Genomic DNA, 22,111 nt, shown 5'->3' with positions numbered 1-22,111 from the left:
GCCAACATTGTCTGTGCGATAGGAGAGGGTGTCGGAGGAGGAGGAGCATGGCGCCTGGAGGGACCCAATAACCGCATAAACGCGAGGGAAGGCAAAGGAGAAGGGAAGGGAAAGGAGCCGGGAAGGGGCGCCGGGAGCAGCCTGCGGGGAGGCCGCGGCACCGAGGGGCTCGATCGGGGCGTGACGCCGGGGCCAGGCCGCAGCGGCGGCACCAGGTGAGGGCCCCGCTCGCTGTGACCGGGGGCACCTGCCGGGCCCGGGCCCGCCGCAGGGCGCCCGCTCGCCGCCTGCGCGGGGGAGCGAAGGGGCCGGGCCGGGCCCAGCCCCGCCGCTGTCCCCGCCCCTCGCCCCTCGCAGCCGCCGCGGCCGGGCGGGCGGAGCGCAGCGCAGCGCAGCGCCGCGGGGGCTGCGGGCGCTCCGGTCACTCCCCGCTGCTGCAGCCGCCGCCGCCGCCGAGCTGAGGGAGCCGCGCCCGGGCAGCGCTGAGGTAGGGGCGGCCGCGAGCCGGGAGGGCCCCCCCCTGCCCCTTCTCCGTGCGTTGGTGCGAGGCGGGGACCGCGGGCGGCCCCGCAGCCGCGCTCCGCAGCGGCCTCCCCGCTCTTCACCCCGCGGCGGGGCTGCACCCCCGGGCCCGCTGTCAGGGCGCGGGGCCGCCCAGCTCCGCCCTGCCCTGCGGCGGCGCGGCCTCGCCTCGTCTCCCCCCGTCGCTGCCCTGCGGGGCCGCCCCCCCCGGTTATCGCAGTTACCCCGAGCGGGGGCGATTGCGGTGGTGCTCGGGCGGGGCGCGGGGCTCGTCCTGCGCCCTGGTGCGCAGCGCCGGAGCGGAGCCGCCGCAGTGCCTCTGCCCCGCTGCCGCCCGAGGTGCGGCGGCCGCGCAGCGCAGCGCTCCGGGGCGGGGGGGGGGGGGGGTCTGCCCGTGAAGCGCCCCTGCAGCCGGGCGGGGACAGGCCTGGGTTAACACAAAGAACATGGCAGGCTCCTGCGAGGCAGCGAGGGGCTGCAGCAGCGCCGAGGGCGCCGGCGCCTTGTGGGGAGAGCCCTCGTGTAAAGCGGAGCGTTTCCCTCCGCGAGGGATGGTACGGAGCTAGGGCGAGGCGTTGCCTGGTTGCTTTTGCTGTCTTAATTGTGAGGGGAATCGCTTTCGCGTTTGTCGGTGAGTCCTGATTGCGGTTCGGGATCGCAGTAACGTCGCCCATAGGTGCAAATATACGACCCTGAAAGCAGGATGCCTGGAACAGGGAATAAACCCATGGAATAGGGAATAAACCGTTCCAGATCCAGAGCACTCAGTACCCTTTACTGACAGGGTGGGAATATTATGAAACCCGCTTATGGAGCTGGCGAGCCAGCTCAGGAAGCCTCCGCTCTGCACTAACCCCGTGTGCTGGAAGGCGCTGCGGGGAACAATGCTCCCAGCCGAAGCTTATGGGCAGGAATTTATTCCAAGGGCTAATCAGCCCTGTGAAAGCATCAGGGGAGCCTGTGGCTCCTCAGGCCTTTGCAGGGAGTCTCTGCTGGAAGCAGGACCCGCGTATCCTCAGTGGGAGGAGATGGAAATGGTGTGAAGAGCTGGGAAGGGTGGGTGACGGCAGCTCGATGCGGTTCCTGAGGAACTGGTGTTAGCCGTTGATGGTCTTGTGTTTTTCTGCCTGTTGTGTGCCTGCATGGCTGAACGGGGCTTGTAGGGCTGTGGGGAGGACTGGTGGGCTCGCTCATGGGTCACCACCAGAGCCAGGGAGGTGATAAATACCATGGGGAGGGAACATTCAGTTACCTCATGCAGCAGCACAGGCTCGGTGTTAAAAAGAGGTCAGGCTGTGTCACTGGAGCCCGCCGTGCGCTGTCTGTAATGCAGGTCCAGTGCAGCAAACGGGATCTGCTGAAGCAGAATGCAGCGCTTGGGGATGAAATAGGAGCTTGCAGCAGTTCCGTGGCAAAAAGCATTGCAGACGCTGTTTCATCTCAATGGTGACACCAATCCTGCAGCTTGTGGAATCCCTGCGGCGTTCCCCAGCTCTGCCGGCACACAGGGGTGGAACAGAGAGGGGCCAAGCGCTCGTGCTGCATGCATGGAGAGCAGGACGCTGCTGCATGTCTCACAGTTCCTCCTCAGGAGGCGTTCCGAGCCGCTGTGCGAAGGGTGTTTTGGTTTTCCTTCAGCATATGTGAAATCTAAGCCGTCGAACCCCTGTGATGCTCATGCTATTACGTCACCTGGCTATGGATTGGGTTTTAATGTGGGTCAGTTATCAGATTTAATACTTGTAGTTGGATGATTTGTAAAATCAACGTTGTATGTCATGAGTGACGAGTAGGTGGCCGTATTCTGTGGGACATAGATGAGATTTATGCAGATGTTTAAGGCTTGGGCTGGACTGGTGTCTTCAAGCATCTTCCCCCAAAACCTGGTCTAGTGAAGGTGTCCCTGCCCATGCCCAGGGGTTGGAATAGATCAGCTTTCAGGTCATTTCCAGCCCAAGCCATTCCATTCTACGTGTAAGGCTCAGACTGCAGAAGTTCTCTAGCCTGTTAATCTCTGTAGGCACCTAAATTCCTTAGTCATCTGATCTGGGCACAGGTTACAAACCAGTCCAGTGGTTTATCACTGCCCATTACCCATGAGTCAGCTCCTGAATCCAGTCCAGGCTGGTGTCTCTGACCACAGCCTCCTGCTCATCACCATTTCATGGATATAGGAAAACCTTTGTGAACTGCAGCGCTCAGGTGATGGGAACTGGATGGTCCAACATCAGCATGAGGAGACACCAGCAGCCCCTTGGATTTTGCCAACCCTCAGCTGAGTGAGGGGGCTGTGAAGCAGAGCAGTGGAGGCTCTTTTCTGTGGTGGTTATACACACTGTGCCGTGGAGGCTTGTGATGAGGTTGGGCCAGTGCTCTGTGATAGTGCATCCAGCTATGGGGGCAACAGCACAAGAGGGATGTGGAGCTGTTGGAGCGAGGCCAGAGGAGGCCATGGAGATGCTGCAAGGGCTGGAGCAGCTCTGCTCTGGAGCCAGGCTGGGAGAGCTGGGCTGGGGCAGCCTGGAGAAGAGAAGGCTCCTGAAGGGGAGACCTGAGAGCAGCTCCAGTGCCTAAAGGGGCTGCAGGGAACCTGGAGAGGGGCTTGGGACAAGGGTCTGCAGGGACAGGCCAAGGGGAATGGCTTGAACCTGCCCCATCCCTGTCAGTGTTCAAGGTCAGGTTGAATGGGGCTTGGAGCAAGCTGCTCTAATGGAAGGTGTCCCTGCCCCTGGCAGGGGGTTGGAACTGGATGAGCTTTAAGGTCCCTTTCAACACATATGATTCTGTATGAGCGCTATAGAGCCATGTAGGGGTTTTTTGACAGCTCTCACGCTGTGTGCTCCTTCCTGTTCCCAGCTGATGTAGCCTGGGAGTTGCCTGTGCATTAGACCTTACCTCTGCTCAAGTTCATGGCAACTTTCCCAAGCGAAACCAGCAGGAATCTGGCCTGGAGTTATGAAATGTGAAAATCCAGTTGTCTCCCTTTGCTTTCTACTGCACTCACACCTCGGAAATCACTTTGTGTTTGATTGTTACCACCAAATAACACTCTCCTGGCGAAGCAAGCGCTGGAGCTGGCGCGTGTGCGCCGTCAAATGGCACCGAGACACAATCAGTGCTCTGCGCTCAAGGCTGCTTTCCCCACTGTTATTCTTTTCCCCACATGTGGTTTTCATTTGTCAGATTTTTATTATTACTCTGAAAATGATCTGTTGCGAGTTTGTTTTTCTAATGAACACGAATACACCGGGGCAGCAGTTACAGCTGGGCCTTGCCTGGCTTTGCTTTCCTGTAATGAAAAAAGGGCTACAGAGATAGAACATGCAAGGAATTTTTCTGGTGCCCAGTAGATCTCAGCTTACCTAACAGCTTTAACAGAGGGATGGAGATCAATTCTGTATGTTTAAGCAGGCACCTTATCCTTCTGTTTTGTTCAGCTTTATTTCTCCCTCACATATTGTTAATCCCAGACACAATTTTTTACTGTCTATTTCTCATTAATAAGACCACTTGTGCATGGAAATAACTATATTGTTAGTTGGTGGTCAGGTTTATAACAGCTTTAGTGGTTGGTTGAAACACGACTAGGGAGGGTGGCCTTGTGTCAGAAAGTGCTATTTCGACTTGCAGTAAAAGGTGTGGGATTAGGTAAAGATACACACTGAAGTACAATCTTTGTGCTCAGGGATTGTGTGTGACTTCCTATGGCCAAGGGCAGGTTAAGGATGAGGAGTACCTTGAGCTGTGTTTTAGCACCATTGCCATTTTTCTTTCTCTTCTCCACAAGGTTTTTCTCCTATGGAATGATGAAAATTGCAGGATGTTCTCACTTTTTCATGTCTTTTCACTTCCCTCCTGCTATTTTCTTAATCATAGGATCACAGAATGGCTTGGGTTGGAAGGACCTTGAAGCTCATCCAGTTCCCAACCCCCTGGATAATACATTGCACAAACCTCTCTATATATCTTTCCAAGCTGCATGTTTTTTAGCACACCAGGTATCTTTTTGGCACGTCCCCACTACCACCAGAGAAACATCTCATGCTGTTGCGCAGGCAGTTTTATTTCACCATCTATTGAACGTGCTGAGCGTTAGAACTTGGAAAAGCAATGGTGGGTTGGTTTGGTTTATTGGGCAACCTCTCACATCAAGAGAGCAGCAAGAACTGAACAAAGGAGGCCACTGGAGTGAAGATGTGCCAGCAGATGCTCACACACACGTGTTAGGTGCTACGAATAGCCCGGCTGGTCATGCCAGCCATGCCGCTGGAATGGGAGAGGTGTCCAGTGGTTCATCGACCTAAAAATACACTGCTCTGACACTGTTCACAGGTAAATGTTCCCAATTAAGCAGCTTCTCTGTTCACTGGGGTTCCAACCAGGCTGTTCTCTTTTCGGACAAGCAGCCAGATCCTGGAGTTGCACCTGCTGAGCAGTGACTCATTGTGATCTGTGAAACACGGGCATGGTTTGCTTTGAAGGGACCTTAAAGTTCCTCCAGCTCCAACCCCTGCCCTGGGCAGTGACCCCTTCCACTGGAGCAGCTTGCTCCAAGCCCCTGTGTCCAACCTGGCCTTGAGCACTGCCAGGGATGGGGCAGCCACAGCTTCTCTGGGCACCCTGTGCCAGCGCCTCAGCACCCTCACAGGGAAGAGCTTCTGCCTCAGAGCTCAGCTCAGTCTCCCCTCGGGCAGGTTCAAGCCATTCCCCTTGGCCTGTCCCTACAGGCCCTTGTCCCAAGCCCCTCTCCAGGTTCCCTGCATCCCCTTCAGGCACTGGAGCTGCTCTCAGGTCTCCCCTTCAGGAGCCTTCTCTTCTCCAGGCTGCCCCAGCCCAGCTCTCTCAGCCTGGCTCCAGAGCAGAGCTGCTCCAGCCCTCGCAGCAGCTCCATGGCCTCCTCTGGACTTGCTCAAACACGATGTCCCTGGGGCTTCCCAGCTTTGTTCACATATCCACAGCTGTACACCAGAGACAACCTTTTCTCCTTCCCTGTTACAGTCATACCACTTGGGGCTGTTTGGGTGTGAGAATATGACACAAGAATGCTCCTGCAAGTAACTGGAGAAACTGTGGCCTTGCTGTTGAGTAGTAAAGGGGGTTTTGAGTGTGTTTATTTTTAGGAAAGGAATAGGGGTTGAGTGACAGCTCAGATGTATCGGAGCAACCATTGGGTTTGTTTTGTTAGTCATGACTCCACAGTAGTGAGAATGTGGAATCATCCCCGGAATGGGCTTCAGTCAGGGCTGGGCAGGGACTCCTCCTCTGTGTAGGTGGGTCTGTAGGAGGCTACACACAACACATGGGTTCTGTGGATACAGGTTGTCACGTACATAGTTATAAGGACTCAGTTTAGCTGCTGGAAGATGTAATCAGAGCTGAAGATGTGCAGACCTAAAGCAAACAGCACAAGCTTTCATGTGCTGCTTCACCGCCCACGTGATAGAGTGGCACGTCAGTTAATGTATTTGAAGTACCCGGCTTAATGAATCAAGTGTTTATGCTTCATCTCTTCAGTAGCGCTGTAGAAAGTGGTTGAATGGGTGTTGTGATCCTTTCTGGCCCTGGTCCATCGGCTCTACAGACCTTTGGGTCTGTCCCTTTGCAAGTTTGACTGGAGGTTCCTGAAGCATCACACCCAGGTACTGGCTGTGCTGAAAGCTGAGGTCTCCATGTGGGTGCTCAGGGAGGATCACCCCGACTGCCTGATTTTGTGGAGCTTTGTTTCCTGCTTTTGGGCTTTCTTGGAGGCTTCGGAGGCTGGGGCTTGGCAGTGAGCTGGTGGGAGGTGCTCCGAGGTGACGCAGAGGCTCCTCTGGGGAGCCTGGCCCTGATGTTTTAAGGTTACACTGATCAACGCATTGGGTACCAGGCTGGAGCTTCTCCCAAGCCAGCCCAGCAGGCACCTTTGGGAGTCTTGAATCTCCGCTGCGAGCTTCATTCCCCCATCGTGTTACAGCCCCAAGTACATGGTCAAGGTCTTTGTGGGGACTTCCTGCCATCTGGATCTGGATCTTGGTGCTTTTGTAAGTTACTGAGTTCATCTCTATTGATTGACTTGTTATAGAACGGCAAGGGTATCTGCTTTGGGTCTTACTTCTACGTGATAAAATGGATCCTTGTGGTTGTAAGGACAAGAAAGCCATCAGTATGTGTTGTTTCTTACCCATGGTGGGTGCTGGTTGACTGGTTCTCAGTGGGGTCGATTTGTGGTGACTGCAGAAAACCAGGGGTTTGTGCACTATGGCCAAACACTTGTTTTTTCCGCTCATGAAACCAATTCTGCTTTGTGCCTGGATACCACAAATACTCCGGCTAATTATAGCAGGCAGCTCCTCTGGTTTGTTGGCTTACAAGGGAAAAGGTGCTGCCTGCTGTATCTAAATTAACCTAATGTACACGCATTTACTTTAACACCCACAGGTTTCTGCTTGGGCACCTCGCTTTGGAAGTGGTGACTTTTGTCTGGAGCTAAGCTAATAATGAGGTTTTCTTGCAGTGACTTTTCTCTTAGGAAACACATACTTAATGAGTGTGTTTAAGGGTGATCCATGGCCAGTCCTTGCAGCTGGAGAGCTTTGCACTGGTGGGCAGTTTATGGCTCTGGTATGCTGGGGGCATGCACATTTATAGCAACACCGGAATGCAGCAGGAAGCTGATCAGTCTCTGCTTGGAGAAAGCAGGTTTTGCCTCTCACTAGCAAATTACTGGGGTCTGTGCTTTTGGAAGGTACTTTGGGCCCAAATCTGCCTTCTGGAAGTCAGTGAGTGTTTCAGCATAGGAAGAAGGCCCCTTATTGTGGCCTTTTTTCTGCACGTTATTTTAGGAAAGCATCCGTTATTAATTCATAGAATCATAGAATAGTCAGGGTTGGAAGGGACCTCAAGATCATCCTGTTCCAACCCCCCTGCCATGGGCAGGGACTCCTCACACTAAACCAACCCACCCAAGGCTCTGTCCAGCCTGGCCTTGAACACTGCCAGGGATGGAGCACTCACAAGCTCCCTGGGCAACCCATTCCAGTGCCTCACCACCCTCACAGGAAAGAATTTCCTCCTTAGATCCAATCTAAGTGTCCCCTGTGTAAGTTTTAACCCGTTACCCCTTGTCCTGTCACTACAGTCCCTGATGAAGAGTCCCTCCCCAGCATCCCTATAGGCCCCCTGTTAAACCCTGTGTTAAGTGGGAGTCTAGCGAGGAAGTCTTATTTCCCACTCTACTCTTCCACTTACACGGAATGAGAAAAGCAGGGAGTTGAGCAGCATACACTGGTTTTGGGCGTCTGAACTTTCAAAAACTATGGGATCCACATCCCTTGAAATGTGCATGTTCCTTGAGTCAGCTTAACTCAGAGATAGAATCATGGAATGGTTTGAGTTGGAAGGGGCCTTAAAGCTGCTCCAGCTCCAACCCCTACCACGGGCAGGGACCTCTTCCACTGGAGCAGCTTGCTCCAAGCCCCTGTGTCCAACCTGGCCTTGAGCACTGCCAGGGATGGGGCATCCATAGATGAGTTGGGGGAGAAAATGGGCTTTAAACTGCTGGTCACCTTAAGTCATGCAGGGTCCCTGTGTGATGAGACAGCCTAGTTAGTTTAAAATTGGCTTTATTTTTGTAGCTTATTGTGGCCTTTTTTCTGCACATCGTTTATAGGAATAATCCTCCACAGTTCCATGATGGTCACAAGGTGAATGGATTAACTGCTACCCTCTTGTTTTTTACCTTTCTTTATTAAAGGAACATATTCTTATTGTCATTTGAAGTGCTTTAAAGAGGCCTGAAAAGAATCTGCTTGGCTCTGGAGCTCACTGCTTTGTACCAGTTGAGGATCTGTCCTGCAGCCTTTAAGTTCTGATAAAACAAACGCTGGAGCCTGTTGTATTTTATTCCCTTTGCGTTTTTGGCACCCGAGGAGCTTTTCCTGATTGTTTTTCCTCATTGGAAGGCTGATTGCACCAAGTGACCTCTTGCTACTAAAGGGTGGGTCAGTTTATGTGGGAAAGTCTTACTCAATGTGTCTGGGAGATAAGTGGGACTGCATCCCAACTAGCACTGGGCATTAAATCCTGGAATGTGCTGAGGATCTGCCAGGAGATTGGAAGCAGGACTATGCGACAGGCGCGAATGCAGTCACACTCTCCCTAAAATAGTCCTCTGGATAACAGGAGATGTGGAAAGTTATCACTTACCTCATTTTAGCACAAATTCTTTCCTAAAAATGGATCATTGACTGAGGGTTTGGGGGGAGATTTTTACTTTTAAAAGATATATTCTGGTTGCATCTCAGGAGCATTTAGGTCCCTCTCCAGCCTATAGTTGAAGGCAGGAGAGGGCTGCAGGTGAGGAGGAAAAAGTTGTATTAAACCCATGCAAGTGAAGCACAAACCCCACAGTCCCAGCTTAGGGAAAGCTGTTCATCTAATCCTCATGGTTATCTGAATGAGGAACAAGGTGGATTCTTATCTTGCTGTAGGTTAGTAGTGTCTTCAAATTCATCTTAAGCTGTCTGGAAGTGGCAAGGCAGAGATAAATCAGTTCAGCAGCCTCGGACATGCCTGGACGGGTTTGTCAGTGACGGGGTTTTGGCACAGGACGCTGGATGCAGGCATTGTGTTCGGATATTAAAATGAGCAGTGCTTCACCACTGCAGGCTCCATATAGTTTCATTTAAGGGTAAAAATAAGCAAATTTGATTCCTGTTCCTGTGTTGAATCTATCAATGGCAGGATCTGATTGTGCAGCTTTAGTCACTGCCGTAAGCCATTTAAACTTAAAACCTGTGCTGCCTAAATTAGTTCCTTACGGAAAGAGGATGAGTTAGCTTCTAAATGGGATAGTGTGAGGGAAGCGTGGGGGCCAGAGTGGCTGGTCCTTCCGAGCAGGGCTGCAGTGTCCCGAGGCAGCACCAGGTTGTGTTTAACCCTGTAGGAATCTGCTGCAGGGAAGCATGGACAGAAATAACCATTCCCTGGATGTGAGCTTCCATTGCTGCAGGGACCTGGATGAGGAGAAAGGGATGGAAATGCCAGGGAATTCTGGTCTCCTGTAGGTGTGACCTTTTGTGGCTGCAGCTCTCAGGACAAGTGATGAGCTGTGCTTTTTGAAAGGCAAAGGGATTACTTCATTTGTGGAAAAATACCCGTCACCTCCCGCGCTGCGCTGGGAGCAGTGAGGCTCTGGATGGATGACCACAGGATGTACCGCTCCCACCGGGCCAGCGCCAGAACTGAAATCCCTGGCACAGGTACTAGGTCCTCCTGGCCTGTGCTTGGGGAAGAGCAGCTTTATGTCCCCTGTGCTGCTGTCCCTGAGCTGCTCTGTGGGCAAGACCCTCACTCAGCCCGTGGTGCAGCAGCAGCAAGGCTGCGTTGTGTTATCCTGCTTTGCAGTACGTTGGGGAAGGAAGGCTCAGGGTGAAGTGGGGCACAGTGGGAACACTCCAAGGATTGTTTTGGAGAGGATGTGGCACACCAGTTAGCCCAGCCCTGTGCCACAGGGATTCCCTGACCCCAGCTGGCCCATTAAGCAGCTTTGCAGCTTTCCATCCGCGGTGGGGTGTGTAAAGTAGCTTTGGTGCTGCTCAGGATCTGGCTCCAAGGAGTGATGCACAAAATTCAGGTAAACAGAGTGAAAAAACACAGTGCAGTTGAGTTTCACTGAGCTTTTCTATGTAAGTCACCCCTTCAGGTTATCTCTGTATTAGGAGAAAAATGTCCAGAATTGCACAGTTCCCATAAGAGATGTGAATAAGAGAGGCTGTGGCTGCCCCATCCCTGGCAGTGCTCAAGGCCAGGTTGGACACAGGGGCTTGGAGCAAGCTGCTCCAGTGGAAGGGGTCCCTGCCCGTGGCAGGCGTTGGGGCTGGAGCAGCTTTAAGGTCCCTTCCAACCCAAACCAGTCTGGGATTCTATGAATAATGGCTAATAACAAGCTGAACTGCCCTGAAGAGCTGCAGGATGGGGCAAGGGGGTTATTTCTGGAGATCTGTTCCCCTTGTATGCTGGACAAACAAGAATAAGATGACTTTGAGTTAAACATATACCACAAAGAATTGAAGCTGTTTTTTCCCAGGCAAGTATTGAAGTATCCGTAGTGTAGTAATGATCTGTGTCATCTGCTGGTTTAGTAACGAAACTCTCAAGTGCGTTCTTTGTGCAGTAAGAAAAGAGGGACCTTCTATGTCTATTTTCATTGCTGTGTTAGGATTCTCCTTTCTCTATGACACTTAAGGATGAAGGATATGAGTCTCCAGCTGTGCCAAGTGACACAGCTACATCCCAGTATGTGAAGCTATGCTCACTGACTTCGGCACAGTCTGTGGCTTGAGGTTTTGAATCATCTTCATAGAAAAAGACGCAGAAGAACCTATCTGAGCTAATTCTATATTGCTCAGTGTTTCTGAACCACATTAGAACCTTGAGGATTGTGAAAAGACACCAGAGCAATGGTAAATAACATCACAAAGGATGGTGATACCCCCTTTGTGGGCAGCTGTGAGTGATGGGGAGCACATAGCTCTCGTCTTCTCTGTGTTTTTAGTCTGAGTAATCCTAATAGGGAGTAAATCGTGAGTGTGAGTCTGCTGCTGGAGCATATGTAACAAAGATCAGTGTTTAGATGTGCCATAAAGGTATAGGAGGAACTAGAGATGCTTGTTTAGGTATTTATTGCTGGTAGGCTGAGGTATAACCAGAGGTTTGATTGCTCTAAACTAGGATCTTCTCCTGAACAAGTGGAGCAGGAGCACTGTGAGGACCTAACAACCTCTTTCATACAATCATAGAATCCCAGAGTGGCTAGGGTTGGAAAGGACCTTAGGATCATCCAGTTCTAACCCCTTGCCATGGGCAGGGACCCCTCGCACTAGATCATGTCACCCAAGCCCCATCCAACCTGCCCTTGAATCCCACCAGGGATGGAGCATTCACCACTTCTTTGGGCAACCTATTCATAGAATCCCAGAGTGGTTTGGCTTGGAAGGGACCTCCAAACCTCATCCAGTCCAACCCCCTGCAGTGAGCAGGGACATCTCCAACTAGACCAGGTTGCTTAGAACCACATCCAGCCTGGCCCCGAATGTCTCCGGGGATGGGGCACCCAGCACCTCTCTGGGCAGCCTGTGCCACTGTTTCACCACCCTTGTTGTAAGGAATTCCTTCCTCACACCCAGCCTGAACTCCCTGTTTCCATGTGAGTCCGTTTGCCGCAGCGGAACAGGTGAGGAGTACATGGACATGCCAAAGGGAGGTGGAGCACCGGCTTGGCCAGGGGCACGCCAACCATCTCAGAGCTGTTTCTACAGCTGCTGCTGACGGGCAGAGAACAATGTGAATCACTTGGGGCTGCAGTGGCTCAGGCTGTGAGAGTCCAGCGGCACAGAGTTCCTCACATTCCTGGCACGGGGTGAGGAGCCTCCACGTCACCTTGAGGGCACTTTGCAGAGCTGCGTGTCCATGTTATTCCAGCGTGGCTTTAACGGGAATACAGCTGCTGTCAGCTTTAGCTCCTGGTTCCACAAGTATGGCAGGAGCCGTGGAAGAGATTGGGGGCCCAAAATGAGTGTTCAACAAACTCCATTAGACTGGTGCCTGTAGCAGTCTTACTGTTAAAGGTTTTACGCATACTTTGGTATAACCATAGAATCAACTAGGTTGGTAAAGACCTTTAAGATCATCAAGTCCAACAGTATAAATACATATAAATGCATATAAACAAATGCATAAAAATCCATACAAATGCATCTGCTTTCTGATATTTAGTAGCTTGGCCATTATATTGCTTGACCCTCTAAAGAGAGATAGGACATGTGAATGTCTAAAAGAAGGGCAGAAATAACTTGGTATGTTACCTATTAAAGGTTTTATGTATATTTTGATATAATCATAGAATCAACCAGGTTGAAGACCTTTAAGATCGAGTCCAACAGTATAACTATATATAAATGGGTATAAATATATATAAATGTATATAAATAAAACATAAATAAATCCCTATAAATCTATATAAACGTATCTCCTCTCTGATACTTAGTAGCTTGGCCATTCTATTTCTTGACCCTCTAAAGAGAGACAGGAGGGCACGTGAATGTATAGAAGAAGGGCAGAAATAACTTGGTATGTATTTTTAATGTTCTGTTGCATGGATTGATGAAAATGTTGCAGCTTTGGAAGGCTGAAATGCTCGATGGTAATGGATGCGGAGACACGGTCACTATGCAGACTGCTTTATCGGAGGGGAATTTCCAAATGGCATTCCAAGCATGTTATTAAAGGATTAAAGAGATGGGTGATGCACCTGGGGCTAACTGTCCCGAAACCAAGCTTCTAATACACCCTAATTAACTGTTATGCAGATATTCCCATAACAACAAACCGTGTTTTGATTTGCTTTGTGCCTCGCAGTGGTTCACACGCTGGTCAGAAGCATGTGCAGGATGAACCTGATAGGTCTGGAGGGAGCGTGTGTGTTGTATGAGGTTGTAGTTCTCATTGTGTTTCCATCTGAGCCTTGTGTCTGTGGGTCTGCTTTAGCAGAGGAGCTCAGGACCTGCTGAGTGAGGTGAGGAACACGATGTGATGCCTGTAACTCGCTGGTCATGGGGGTTTTGGCACATGGAGCGTGGTCCCAATGAACATTCCTAAAGCTCTTAGTTGAATTGCCCTTGCAAATGGCAAACTCGTGTTTTGTTCCAGTGTTCTAAATGATAATCTTGTTCCCCTCCCCCGAATATGACACCTGTATAGTGAAAACTGTTTAACTTTGGTGTAATATCCACTTCTTTTTCTCTGAATTGGCCTCGGTATAGCAGCAGACTGGAATGTTTTGTGCATAGTTTCCTTTCTTACGTTGTTACATTAAAGCAAGCTCCCCATTTTTGTTGTCATCAGGAGCAATAAATTCCTGTTCTTCTTAATACTCTGCCCATTCTGCTTTTGACTTCCATCAAGTGCTGCCTGGAAAATGCAGGGATTTCTTTTCCAAGTTCTGGAACTCTTTTCCAAAGTCAACCTGAAGGGCAGAGTTCACCTTTGGGAAGTGCCAAGTGGAAGATTGGTGGGTGCTGTGACTGCAATGACCATGGCTTTAGCCCTTCCAGATCTGCTGGCTTTCAGGCATGAGTGCCAGGAAAACATTGCAGTACTCCCTTTAGTTCTCCAGGCAGAACAGTTTCTAAGCCAAGATTTCAGAGTGTATCAGGAATCAAGGCTAGATGGCTACTGGGTTGCTGCTTCTGAATCCTAATGTGTTTTGTGCTGCTGCATGGTCCTTGAATATTGTACCTTAAGGAATCTGTTCCCCAGAATCACTTGGAAAACCTTTTGCTCCACTCTGAGAAGTGACTGAGCTGTCCTGGAGACATGATGTGACTGGGGTGGCTCTGAACCAGGGGGTTAGGGTGGGTTTAGAGGCTGCAGGGCTTTAGAGCAGGGTCCCATTGGGTTTTGCAGGTGTTTGGAGCCTCCAACAGCAGGAGAAAGGAGCTCTGCTCACCAGCATTCTGTTCAGGATAACTTCTTACAGCTGAAACATGGCAGGGCTGCCCTCAAATGATGTGATCATAGAGGTTAAAGCCCAACAGCCCAGTGTCCAAACCCACCGCAGCCTGGTTTCTTCTCTGTAATACCATAGTGAAGCAATTGTGTTAACAGCTGGCTCCCACGTGTGCGGCACTGATACCGTATCAGTACAACAAGCAAGTCCATCTGGCCTGGGGTTTGGAATCTGATGAGCCCTGCCCAGAAAAAGTGACACGTTTGGGGAAATGGTGTGGCCTTTCTGTTTGGATGGCTGGCACTGAGCCCATTCTGGTGGTGATTTATTGCTGGTGGGCCCAGGTCCCTCTGACGATGAAGAATTACCCTTCGTCTGCTGGTCCTGAGTTATTTGCTCTGGCCTCAACAAGTGTTCCTGATGTTGACAGCCTGATAGCCATGCAAACCAGCCTTATGGGAACCTCCGGGAAGCAGGATGGGATTGGTTGGAATGGTTAAAAGTTGTATTTTCTAGGTGGAAAGCCACCCGAACGGAACTGCCAGGGCTTCTTCCTGAGCTATGCTTTAGGCTGGAGCCTTCGTCCTGTTAATGGCATCAACAAAAAGGGGGAGAAGGTTTGATACTTGAAACCAAAGAGAAACCTGGAGAAAGACAGTTGAGGGAGGTTTTATAGCAGCCTATAGCTAATTTCAGCTGTGGAGTTTGTTCTTTATTGTTCTTTATTGTGCTTTTTACTTGTTTTTTTTTATTACTTTTACTTTCAAGGTCTTTTGTGGGATGAGGAAGAAGGGAGCTGTTGTCCCCACTGGAGTAGCACCATGGCGCGTGCCTCTGGCCCTGTGTTTAGCTGCAACCTGAGGGAAGCCCTGGGTGGTTTTAGCAGCTGGATGTGTTGAGAAGCTGTCATAATCACTAATGCCAGGCTTTTGCTGCTTGGTGGTTTCTGCTGGAGACAACAGTAAAACTCCCCAATACTGTTCCCTTGCAGAATCCAAAATTCCATGAGAAACGCAAGCCCTGTGAACAGAGTTGACTGTGTCAGTCTCTGCTTTGCCTGCCTCTCACCATGACTGTAAGTCATCCATGAAGTCAGTGCGCTGCTTAAGCGGGTCATTCCTTTTGCAATTGCTATCACAGTTCCAATATTCAGATATTCACAGAACCCCAGCCTGGTTTGTGTTGAAGGGACCTTAAAGCTCCTCCAGCTCCAACCCCTGCCACGGGCAGGGACCCCTTCCACTGGAGCAGCTTGCTCCAAGCCCCTGTGTCCAACCTGGCCTTGAGCACTGCCAGGGATGGGGCAGCCACAGCTTCTCTGGGCACCCTGTGCCAGCGCCTCAGCACCCTCACAGGGAAGAGCTTCTGCCTAAGAGCTCAGCTCAGTCTCCCCTCGGGCAGGTTCAAGCCATTCCCCTTGGCCTGTCCCTGCAGGCCCTTGTCCAAAGCCCCTCTCCAGGTTCCCTGCAGCCCCTTTAGGCACTGGAGCTGCTCTCAGGTCTCCCCTTCAGGAGCCTTCTCTTGTCCAGGCTGCCCCAGCCCAGCTCTCTCAGCCTGGCTCCAGAGCAGAGCTGCTCCAGCCCTTGCAGCAGCTCCATGGCCTCCTCTGGCCTCGCTCCAGCAGCTCCATGTCCCTCTTGTGCTGCTGCCCCAGAGCTGGCTGAGGACTGCAGGGGGCTTCTTCTCTGCCACGTTCAGAATAGCTGTGAATAGAGAAATTCTTTCGTTCTTACCAGGGAAGTGGAACATTCACCATGTCAGACGCTCGCTCCCAGGGCTGGACACATGCAGGAGTTGAGCTGAGGCCTCTTCACCCCATTTCTTCATCTCTGTTGTTGTTGTTGAACGGAGAGTACAAGTGGGTGGGAGAAAGGAAGGAGCAGGAAATGGATCAAAAGAAAGCGCAGAGCATCTGAACTCAAACGGATGAAGTAATGGACCAGAGGGAACGCAAAAGTGAAAATGCGGCTTTAAAACAGGAAGCTGCATCCATGGAACTTCATCCGGACCAGACTGATCCTGGCTTGGCAAATGGGCACATAGCAGTGAGTTGGGCAACAGGCAGCACCTCTGCTGGCTGGCAGGGCTGTGAGGAGGAGCTGGCTCCTCTCTCTGGATGCTGTGGGTTCCTGTTTATGGGAGGAGGGCTGAATGTTGTACCAAGCCACTAATTACCTTTGGGAGGCCACTTCCAAGGGTGGGTGCGATCCCAGTGATTGAGCTGGGTGGGAGGATCAAGGGCTTGGCAAGCTGCAGTGTGTGCACTTAGTGCTGATACCCTCGGCCTACATGTTACAAGTATTCACAAATGAAAGGCAGTGTTTATGTATTTCCCCAATGTTGTGGTGTAATTGAATGAGAAAACATCATTTCAGCAAAATGATTTCCTTAAACTTGCCATCAGCAAAAGATGTGTTGGGAAAGAGAGTTCCCTCTAGGGTGAAATAAAGGACAAACAGGAATGGCCACTGTATATTTAATGGGCAAAACCCTGTGCTTGTCATGTGGCTTCAATGTCATCTTACTAACGTTAAGAGGGAAGGAAGGGAGCCAAACAATGCACCTTTTGTCATGGAAATGAAGCCCAGGAGGGCTTTCAGCAAGCACTGGTCAGCCCAAACAAGGGCTTGAATCCTCATCTGCCATAAAAGAAAGTGTAATTGGTCCCTATAATCCTGTTGGTGCAGGTGAGTGATGGGAGGACTGTTCTTCTGACTGCCTTTGAAGTTCAAAGTGAAGAGAGATTCCTTTTGCCATTCTGTTCTCTAGCTTGGCTTCCGTGTGCAGGGAGCGCGCTCTGACGGTCAGCATCTTGGAACGGGAGACTGGAGCAGGATAGTTCCCTGCAGTCCCAAACTGTGGGAGACTGGAGCACTGGGGCAGGGCACTTCCCAGCTGTGTTTCACCAGGGGCTTTGCCAGCATTCCAGGCATCACTGCCCTTTTCTGGAGAGGGAAACTGAGGCAGAGGGGGGCCAGCCTGGCACTGCAGGGTACAGAATACCCCTGCCCTGCTGCCCGGGTGGGAGCTCTCTGGATGGAGACTGTTCACACGCAGGCAGAGGGATCCCAGTGAGGCAAAACTGGGGTGAATTTGGCCTCTGACACTGTTATAGGTGGTATAATGGATTGCCCTGGATTTCCTCCAGGGAAATGCCAGCTTGGATTGCGTGAAGTGCTGTCGGTGCTGGTGTAAGTGAAGAGGCAGGGTAAATCTCCACGTCGTCAGTCTGTCTGGCTGTGTCACAGGGGATCACAGTACTCCAGCCGCGCTAATGCTTTCCCTCTGTGCTCCAGGAGCTGGCTTTGGAGCTCTCACCTTTAGGAAGTGAAAGAGAAAGGGAAGGGCCTTCTGTGTTCTCCCACCTGTGCTGGCACTGAGCCATTGCTTCTCTGGTCACAGCTTCACCCTCGCCAAACCTGCTTTATAACCAAAATGAACCCAAAGCAACAAACCCAAGGCTGAATTCAGTCACAGATAAAACACCAGGACAAACCCACGCTGTTAGCAGGGGAGAGGATGCCATGGCTGGTGATACATCAGCCCACACAGCATGGTCCTGGTTTGCAGTGGCCTCTGGTTGCTGTTTGGGTCTCTGAATTAGCCAGTGATTTTCCTCTTGAACCACATTACCTCTGGATGTGAGTGGAGCTGCTATTATTTAAGCATGTCTATTTGGATGAGATTTGCATTAGATGCCTCAGACGTTACACTTGCTCCCTGCATTCATACTAAAAGTAGCTTTCTTGGCTCAAATACATACAGAGATGAGTTTGTTGGCAGTTACCCTTCCTTTAGTAATTAAGGTAGACTTTAGTAGCTTGTCTTTGGAAGGTAACGTGTGTGTGTGAAACGTATGGTGGTGGTTTGGGTGCAGAGTGCTGTGTGAAGAACCACTGGGATGTCTTTACTCGAGTCCTATTAACCACTTTAAATACAGAGACATTGCTGTACTTGCAATGCCATCTTAGTGCTTACTTGAGCAAGCAGGTAAGTGCATCGTCTGAATTGTTACATACTGAAGAGGTTAAATTCTGGTGGTGTTACCTGGGCAAAACATGCTCAGAGGCTGTAACCAGAGGGTTTCCTCCTGAATCAGTTAATTTTGCTTCTCCTCTGTGTTGCACCTTAGTTCTGATGGCAGAAGAAGGTGGCTGAACAGTGTCTGCTCTGGTCCGTACATGTTTGCAGGTTGTGCATCTCCATGGACAAGTGATGGCACTTCCCTGTTCCGTCAGTGACTGATAATACCTCCCCCCATGTACCATCGTCTCTTTGACATCCCCAGAACCTTCTAATTGGGTTCTATTTAGTTATACTTGAATCTCTAGATGCCATTTGAAAAAGGATGTGATGGCACAAGGACTCTACAAGCCAGCAGTGGTCCATGGGAGCCTGGTGGTCTTTACCCAAGTACCTGCAGCGGTGTTGTGAGGCTTTCTTCAATGATTTTGGGTGTATACGAAAGCAAAAGTACATGAAATAGCTGGAGGGACCTCGGCTTCAGTGCTCACTTGTCACTGACAAGCACTAATTATTTAGCAACATGAATCAGATCTTGGGAGGGTTATTTTAGGATTGGGTCTTGTTTCTTCTTTGCTGAGCAGTGATTCTATGCTACTGAGAAAGCAGCCCCGGTAAAGAAGTGGTTGAGCTGTGAGTGCTCTGCTACCAAAGGACTCTGCACAGGCCTTAGCCTTGCTCTGCAGAGACGTACAAGCAGGTCCATTGTCCATCTTGGAGAAGCCACCATATATGACACAAGGCTCCGGCCTGGGTACTTGAGTCCTGCTTGGCTCTGCCCTGCCTTCTAAAGCTGCTTTTCTGACTTAACTGCTATCCACATGGCTGCCTTGAAGCCATCTTGTGAAGGTCACTGTGCTGGGGCACTTTGCCATCCCAAATTCATAGAATCATAGAATAGTTAGGGTTGGAAAGGACCTCAAGATCATCCAGTTCCAACCCCCTGCCATGTGCAGGGGCACCTCACACTAAACCATCCCACACAAGGCTTCGTCCAACCTTGCCTTGAACACTGCCAGGGATGGAGCACTCACAACCTCTCTGGACAATTTGTTTCACTTATTCTCTAAAATCACAAGTATTAGTAAAATATTGTATTGGAAAACTGGTAAAAGAAGCACTGGGACAAGGAAGCTGTGGCTGCCCCATCCCTGGCAGTGCTCAAGGCCAGGTTGGACACAGGGGCTTGGAGCAAGCTGCTCCAGTGGAAGGGGTCCCTGCCCATGGCAGGGGTTGGAACCGGATGAACTTTAAGGTCCCTACCAACCCAAACCATTCCATGATTCTATTCTATGCTTCCGTGTGATTGTTGCCGTACTGGCAGCTCCTGTTTGAGTAAAGGAAGCTCCAGTTTGTGCAACACTGACTCCATGCCGCCTGAACATCCAAGGCAAGCTGACAGTTGCCAGACTGGGAGAGATGTACTTTAGGGGTGGAAATAGTGGCTTTCACTCTACATAACTTAATTTTTATGACTGCAACAAATTTGGCTTTTTTCATAGAGCTTAAAAGAGAGCTTTGTCAAGGGGAGGAGAGTGGAAACTGATGTGTCTGAAAACACTGGTGCATTTTCTAGAGGGGAAAAGGAGTTGTGATTTCTGGCTGTTGTTCTCCATAGGGTTAAATTACAGATCCCTCGTCCTCAGCTTGCTCATAAACCACCTTTGATGAAATGAATAGCAGCTTCAAGTGGGAGGACAGAGAGGGTGCTACGCTCGTCTTGCTGAAAGATAATCTGCGGGAGGAGCAGGCGATCCCAGCTGGAATTCCTGCAGCGCTCCTCAAATGTCCCCAGATTTTGCTGGGTTTTGTCAGTTAAAGTCTTTGTGAGTCTTACCTGGCCTTGTGGAGAAGGTGTCAACCCCCTTCCTGCCTGCTTCAGAAAGCCTCAGCAGGGTGAGGGGCCCCAAAACCCCATCCTAGAGACACCGCTGCTGTGAATGGTGCTGCTGAGGCTGATGGAAGGAGAGAGGTGAGAGTTTTGCCTTGGGCTTGGGGCATCCAAGACCCAATTCATGTTGATGGGTCTTGTTAGTACCTAGCAACTGTAAAAATTGAGCTTCCACCTGTAAAAATTAAGCTTCTGGCATTGTGCTACGGGTGAAGAAGGTTATTCTGGATTTCCGTCTCAGTGCTGTCTGTTATATCTCAAATGAGGCGTATAGAGGATGACAGACTGCTACTTTGGAGGGTGAAAGCATTCCTTTTGATACTTTCTGTTAGTTCTGGTGCTAAAGGGACAGTGATGAGGCTAATTTTTAACTCCCCAGTGAAACAGTTGGTTGGTCTGTTGTTCCTGCTCACTGCGCAGATACCGCTGTCTCCCCAAGATGCTGTTGTGTGTACTCTTGCCAGTCCACAGCAATTGTGCCTCCTCTTAACAAGACCCAGCTGGACATTGGAGTTTCCTAGCATTCTATGGCAAAATACCAGCATGGAAAGGTTAAAAGAGAGGTAAAATGAAAACCTGAGCATCCATTTCCACGAACCCACAGTCTGTTACCTCCTTTAGTTACGCCTCTACACGATTAACTCTCATTTGGACAGTCAATGGTGACTGTTGTTTTCTAGCTAATAACTCCTCTATTTGGGTTACTCTTGACTGACACCTGTGTGTAAGAGCTTGGACCTTACGCTATCGAAGCAGAGGATGATATCATCCTTTCCTCCTTTGGCCCTGGGAGGAGGCTGGAAGGAGTCATTTTTGTCCCGTGATGTTATCTAGCTGGGTACATCTCGGGGGTAAGGTGATAGCTGCTCCATAGGGAATGTCTGAGGCTCTCTGTCATTTCCTGCTCTCCACATTCCCCTCCTGCTCTGTAACCCACACCCAGGCACTGCTTTGTGCTGGGTTTGGCCGGTTTTGGAGCAATGCCTCGGTTTGCTGCATCCACTGCTGTCGTTTGACATTGAGTCTAACCCATCCACCCCGCTATGAGCGTGCTTAAGGCCATGGAGCTGCACGGATGCTGAGTGTGACCTGTGGTGTTTAGGGGAGGTGCCAAAACACTTACCCTAAGGTATAATGAGCTCCAGGGGAAACGGGCTGGTTTAAATCAGTGTCTGTGCTCAGTGTTTGTTACTGCCACACGTCTGGGCTCCAGAGCTAACTCAGGGTTGGATCATCCCCAGAAATGTGATGGTGATTTTGTGTTTCACCCCCTCCCGTATTCCTTGTAATAACATCTTTAACCTTGTGCTTTGCCAGGGTCCCAAGGGGAATCTGACAGCAGCCACTGGTGCTGCGAGTGGATGGATGGAGGGCTCTTGTGCTCAGCACCTTCGTTTGGACCTTGGAGGCTTTCAGCAGCCGTCAGGAATTCAGGGGGTTTCGTTTAAATCAGGATTTCTATTCATTTTGCATTTAATTTCCCTGTTCTTGCGTTGATGTGCAGGGTGCAGAAGGATTCTGGAACAGTGTTTATGCTGCTTGTATCCATTTTGTATTGAAATGCATCACATCAGGCTCTGAACAGCAACAGAATTACGCTGCGTAACACTGCCTGTTTTGCTCTACAGCACATCTGATGATTTTGACTGGTATGAGGCTTTAACAGGCATTAAATCTTTGTACAATAGCCAGCATAACTCTACTGCGTCTGCAATTAATAAGTAATTCAGCCATGTCAAAGTCAAGCAAGCACAAATCCCCTTTATACCGTGCTTTACCATCTGTCTAATCTATCTGTGTCAAATATGGCTTGTTTGGGGCTGTCCCACAGTCTGCTCTGGGTGGATTAAATTGCCGTGTTTCTCTCCTGATGTTTGTAACTCAGGTGATAAACAAGGTTTTCGTGCTGGATTTGTAATGTATTTGGAAAACAGGAGTGTGGAAGTCAGCACAAATACTTGTTTGTCAGGTTCCATAGTGTTCGTACAGCTCCAGCACCTTTAAAGCAGTACAGGATGAACGTGGCCTATCTGAAGGGACTGTACTTTAGGCACTTGCAGGGAAACAAGCACCAAAATGAATAGTGCAGATCCACCTATTGCCTAGAGCTTGTTTTCCGTGGATCCCCTGCTACCCTGTAAAAGGAAAGGCTCCATTCTGTTTGCCTGGAAGTTGCATTAGTTTTG

General features: G+C 50.4%; 1 protein-coding gene across 2 annotated transcripts in view; it reads left to right on the top strand.

The window, feature by feature from the left end:
* The first annotated feature begins 377 nt into the window (after positions 1-377).
* SPTBN1 (spectrin beta, non-erythrocytic 1) overlaps positions 378-22,111 on the top strand; it is a 140,347-nt gene continuing 118,613 nt past the window's right edge. The window contains exon 1 of one of the 2 annotated variants that reach the window (XM_065682507.1): positions 378-487. The gene's annotated coding sequence lies outside the window, so the exon portion shown is untranslated. Of the gene's footprint in view, positions 488-6,527; positions 6,546-22,111 lie in introns of those variants that run through there. The other variant, XM_065682508.1, reaches the window with a different exon arrangement.

The sequence above is a fragment of the Lathamus discolor genome, chromosome 5, assembly GCF_037157495.1.
Source record: "Lathamus discolor isolate bLatDis1 chromosome 5, bLatDis1.hap1, whole genome shotgun sequence".
Lineage (NCBI taxonomy): Eukaryota > Metazoa > Chordata > Aves > Psittaciformes > Psittacidae > Lathamus > Lathamus discolor.
Note: the sequence above shows the minus strand (reverse complement) of the source record. Positions and strands in the feature narration are given on the sequence as shown.